General features: G+C 56.9%; 1 pseudogene; it reads right to left on the bottom strand.

The window, feature by feature from the left end:
• Positions 1 to 5,000, bottom strand: part of LOC129411088 (citron Rho-interacting kinase-like) — an 18,022-nt pseudogene that overhangs the window by 11,317 nt on the left and 1,705 nt on the right.

Genomic DNA, 5,000 nt, shown 5'->3' with positions numbered 1-5,000 from the left:
GCAGTAGTACTCGTAGTGTAGTACAGTAGTACTGTAGTAGTAGTAAGTAGTAGTAGTAGTACTCGTAGTAGTAGTACTCGTAGTAGTAGTACTCGTAGTAGTAGTACTCGTAGCAGTAGTACTCGTAGTAGTAGTACTCGTAGTAGTAGTACTCGTAGTAGCAGTAGTACTCGTAGTAGTAGTACTCGTAGTAGTAGTACTCGTAGTAGTAGTACTCGTAGTAGTAGTAGTAGTAGTAGTAGTACTCGTAGTAGTAGTACTCACAGTGTGTTTCGAGCGCAGTAGATCTTTGTTCATGACTTTCAGGGCGCACACGTCTCCGGTGCTTTTCTCTCTGACCACACGAACCTCAGAGAAGTGACCACGACCCACGACCCCACGCTCCTCAAAGTCCTGGAGAGACGGCTGCAGGATCTGAAGGTCCAACACCAGCTCTGAGACTGACACAAGAACAGAAGAACAGAGTCTGAAGGTCCAACACCAGCTCTGAGACTGACACAAGAACAGAAGAACAGAAGAACAGAGTCTGAAGGTCCAACACCAGCTCTGAGACTGACAGAAGAACAGAAGAACAGAAGAACAGAGTCTGAAGGTCCAACACCAGCTCTGAGACTGACACAGAAGAACAGAAGAACAGAAGAACAGAGTCTGAAGGTCCAACACCAGCTCTGAGACTGACAGAAGAACACAAGAACAGAAGAACAGAGTCTGAAGGTCCAACACCAGCTCTGAGACTGACAGAAGAACACAAGAACAGAAGAACAGAGTCTGAAGGTCCAACACCAGCTCTGAGACTGACAGAAGAACACAAGAACAGAAGAACAGAGTCTGAAGGTCCAACACCAGCTCTGAGACTGACAGAAGAACACAGACAGAGAGGCTGAGGTGCAGACGTCCATCACCGTGTGTGTGAGTTCTTCTCTCTCGTTTGTGGATCTCATTGGGGGTTTTTTTGGTTTCAAAGGAAAACATCTACAGTTTCACTCGAGTTTGTTCTGGCGACTCACACTTGTGGACGAAGTTGGCCACGTCCTGGTTCTTCATGAGCTGTGGAGAAGAACACTCCTGGAACAGCATCATGAAGGCCTCCAGAAGCTCCTCCCTGCCCAGAGAACAGGCTCCTGCGTGAGGTCTGCTCAGAGAAACACGACCCTGGAGGAGAAAGAGGAGGAGAGAGAGGACATGAACAAGAGAAGGAGGAAACGAGGGAAGGAGAGAGGAGGAGAGGAGAGGAGGAGAGGAGAGAGAGAGGAGGAGAGGAGGAGAGAGAGAGGAGAGGAGAGAGGAGAGAGAGGAGAGAGGAGAGGAGGAGAGGAGAGAGGAGGAGAGGAGAGAGAGAGAGAGAGGAGAGGAGAGGAGGAGAGAGGAGAGAGGAGAGGAGAGAGGAGAGAGAGAGAGAGAGAGAGGAGGAGAGGAGGAGAGGAGAGGAGAGAGAGAGGAGGAGAGGAGAGGAGAGAGGAGGAGGAGGAGGAGAGGAGAGAGGAGAGGAGAGAGAGGAGGAGGAGAGAGAGAGGAGAGAGAGAGAGAGAGGAGAGAGGAGAGGAGAGGAGGGAGGAGAGGAGAGAGAGAGGAGAGAGGAGGAGGAGGAGAGAGAGAGAGGAGGAGGAGAGAGGAGAGAGGAGAGGAGAGGGAGAGGAGAGGAGAGAGGAGAGGAGGAGAGAGAGGAGAGAGAGGAGGAGAGAGGAGGAGAGAGGAGAGGAGAGGAGAGGAGAGGAGAGAGGAGAGAGAGAGGAGAGGAGAGAGAGAGAGAGGAGAGGAGAGGAGAGGAGAGGAGAGGAGAGGAGTGAGGAGAGGAGAGGAGAGAGGAGAGGAGGAGAGGAGAGAGAGAGGAGGAGAGGAGGAGAGGAGAGAGGAGGAGCAGGAGAGGAGGAGAGGAGAGAGAGAGGAGAGGAGAGAGAGAGAGGAGAGAGGAGAGGAGAGAGAGAGAGAGAGAGGAGAGAGGAGAGAGAGGAGAGGAGAGGAGAGAGGAGGAGGAGGAGGAGAGGAGAGGAGGAGAGAGAGGAGGAGAGGAGGAGGAGGAGAGGAGAGAGAGAGAGAGAGAGGAGAGAGGAGGAGAGAGAGGAGAGGAGAGGAGAGGAGAGAGGAGAGAGAGGAGGAGAGAGGAGAGAGAGGAGGAGAGGAGGAGAGGAGAGAGAGGAGAGGAGAGAGAGGAGAGGGAGGAGAGGATGAGAGAGAGAGAGAGGAGAGGAGAGAGAGGAGAGAGGAGAGAGAGGAGAGAGAGGAGGGAGAGAGGAGAGAGGAGAGGAGAGGAGGAGAGAGAGAGAGAGAGAGGAGGAGGAGAGAGGAGAGAGGAGAGAGAGAGGAGAGGAGAGGAGAGGAGAGGGAGAGGAGGAGAGGAGAGGAGAGGAGGAGGAGAGAGGAGAGGAGAGAGAGAGGAGAGGAGAGTAGAGGAGAGGAGAGACGAGTAGAGGAGAGGAGAGGAGAGGAGAGGAGAGGAGAGAGAGAGAGAGGAGAGGAGAGAGGAGAGAGAGAGGAGAGGAGGAGAGAGAGGAGGAGGGAGAGGAGAGAGAGAGGAGGAGGTAGAGGAGAGGAGAGAGGAGAGGAGAGGAGAGGAGAGTAGAGGAGAGGAGAGGAGAGAGAGGAGGAGAGAGAGGAGAGAGAGGAGGAGAGAGAGGAGGAGGAGGAGGAGAGAGAGGAGAGAGAGGGAGAGGAGAGAGGAGAGGAGAGGAGAGGAGAGGAGAGGAGAGAGGAGAGAGGGAGGAGAGGGAGAGGAGGAGAGGAGAGGAGGGAGGAGGAGGAGAGGAGAGGGAGAGAGGAGAGAGGAGGAGAGAGAGGAGGAGGAGGAGGAGAGAGGAGAGGAGAGAGGAGAGGAGAGAGGAGAGGAGGAGGAGAGAGAGAGAGAGGAGGAGAGAGAGAGAGAGGAGGAGAGGAGGAGAGGAGGAGAGGAGAGAGAGAGGAGGAGAGAGAGGAGAGGAGGAGAGGAGGAGGAGAGGAGAGGAGAGAGGAGGAGAGGAGGAGGAGGAGAGGAAAAGAGGAGAGGAGAGAGGAGAGGAGAGGAGGAGAGAGGAGAGGAGAGGAGAGGAGAGGAGGAGGAGGAGAGGAGAGAGGAGGAGAGGAGAGAGAGGGAGGGAGAGAGGAGAGGAGGAGAGGAGGAGGGAGAGAGAGGAGAGGAGAGGAGGAGAGAGGAGGAGGAGAGAGAGGAGAGAGGAGAGGAGAGGAGAGAGGAGAGAGGAGGAGAGGGAGAGGAGAGGGAGAGGAGAGGAGAGAGAGGGAGAGGAGAGGAGAGGAGGAGAGGAGGAGAGGAGGAGAGGAGAGAGGAGAGGAGAGGAGGAGAGGAGGAGGAGAGAGGAGAGGAGAGAGGAGAGGAGGAGAGAGGAGGAGAGGAGAGAGAGGAGGAGAGGAGAGAGGAGAGAGGAGAGAGAGAGAGGAGGGAGGAGAGGAGGAGAGAGGGAGAGGAGAGGAGAGAGGAGAGGAGGAGAGAGAGAGGAGGAGGAGGGAGAGAGGAGAGAGAGGAGAGAGAGGAGAGGAGAGAGGAGGAGAGAGGAGAGGAGAGGAGGAGAGGAGGAGAGAGAGGAGAGAGGAGAGGAGAGAGAGGAGAGAGAGGAGAGGAGAGGAGGAGAGGAGAGGAGGAGAGAAGAGGAGGAGGGGGAGAGGAGAGGAGAGGAGGGGAGAGAGGAGAGGAGGAGAGGAGAGAGGAGGGAGAGGGAGGAGAGGAGGAGAGGAGAGGAGGAGAGAGGAGAGGAGAGGAGAGGAGAGGAGGAGAGGAGAGAGAGAGAGAGGAGGAGGAGAGAGAGGAGAGAGGAGGAGAGAGGGAGGAGAGGAGGAGAGGAGGAGAGGAGGAGAGGAGAGGAGGAGAGGGAGAGAGAGGAGAGGAGGAGAGGAGGAGAGAGAGAGAGGAGAGGAGAGGAGAGGAGAGAGGAGAGGAGGAGAGGAGGAGAGGAGAGGAGAGAGGAGGAGAGGAGGAGGAGGAGAGGAGAGAGGAGAGAGGAGGAGAGGAGGAGGAGGAGAGGAGAGGAGAGGAGGAGGAGGGAGGAGAGGAGGAGGAGAGAGGAGGAGGAGGAGGAGGAGAGGAGGAGGGAGGAGAGGGAGGAGGAGGAGAGAGAGAGAGAGGAGGAGAGAGGAGAGAGAGAGAGGAGAGAGGAGAGGAGAGAGAGGGAGGAGGAGAGAGAGAGAGGAGAGGGAGAGGAGAGGTGGAGGAGGAGAGAGGAGAGAGAGGAGGAGAGGAGGAGGGAAGAGGAGAGAGGAGGAGAGAGCAGAGAGGAGGAGAGGAGAGAGGAGGAGGAGAGAGGAGAGGAGGAGAGGAGAGGAGAGGAGAGGAGAGAGGAGAGGAGAGAGAGGAGGAGGAGGAGAGGAGGAGAGGAGGAGAGGAGGAGAGGAGAGGAGAGAGAGGAAAGGAGGAGAGGAGGGAGAGGAGAGGAGAGGAGAGGAGAGGAGGAGAGGAGAGGAGGAGAGAGGGAGGAGAGGAGAGGAGAGGAGGAGAGGAGGAGAGGAGGAGGAGAGAGAGGAGAGGAGGGAGAGGAGAGAGGAGAGGAGGAGGAGGGAGGAGAGGAGGAGAGGAGGAGAGGAGGGAGAGAGGAGGAGAGGAGGAGAGGAGAGGAGAGGAGAGAGGAGAGAGGAGAGAGGAGGAGAGGAGAGAGAGGAGAGAGGAGAGAGGAGGAGAGAGAGGAGAGGAGAGGAGGAGAGGAGGAGAGAGGAGGAGAGAGGAGAGAGGAGGAGAGAGGAGAGGAGAGAGAGGAGGAGAGGAGGAGGAGAGGAGGAGGAGAGGAGGAGAGGAGAGGAGAGGAGGAGAGGAGGAGGAGGAGAGGAGAGGAGAGAGAGGAGAGGAGAGAGGAGAGGAGGAGAGGAGGAGAGGAGGAGAGGAGGAGAGGAGGAGAGAGAGAGGAGAGGAGAGGAGAGGAGAGGAGAGAGAGGAGAGAGAGAGGAGGAGAGGAGGAGAGGAGAGGAGAGAGAGGAGGAGAGGAGAGGAGAGGAGAGGAGGGAGAGGAGGAGAGGAGAGGAGAGGAGGAGAGGAGGAGCTCACCTGGAGGAGCTGGTGCAGTCTGGAGCTGCGGCTGGTGATG

This window comes from Boleophthalmus pectinirostris, unplaced genomic scaffold, assembly GCF_026225935.1.
Source record: "Boleophthalmus pectinirostris isolate CB_2022bp ecotype Guang Dong unplaced genomic scaffold, ASM2622593v1 HiC_scaffold_3, whole genome shotgun sequence".
NCBI classification, from domain to species: Eukaryota; Metazoa; Chordata; class Actinopteri; order Gobiiformes; family Gobiidae; genus Boleophthalmus; species Boleophthalmus pectinirostris.
This window is presented reverse-complemented; position numbering and strand designations above follow the sequence as displayed.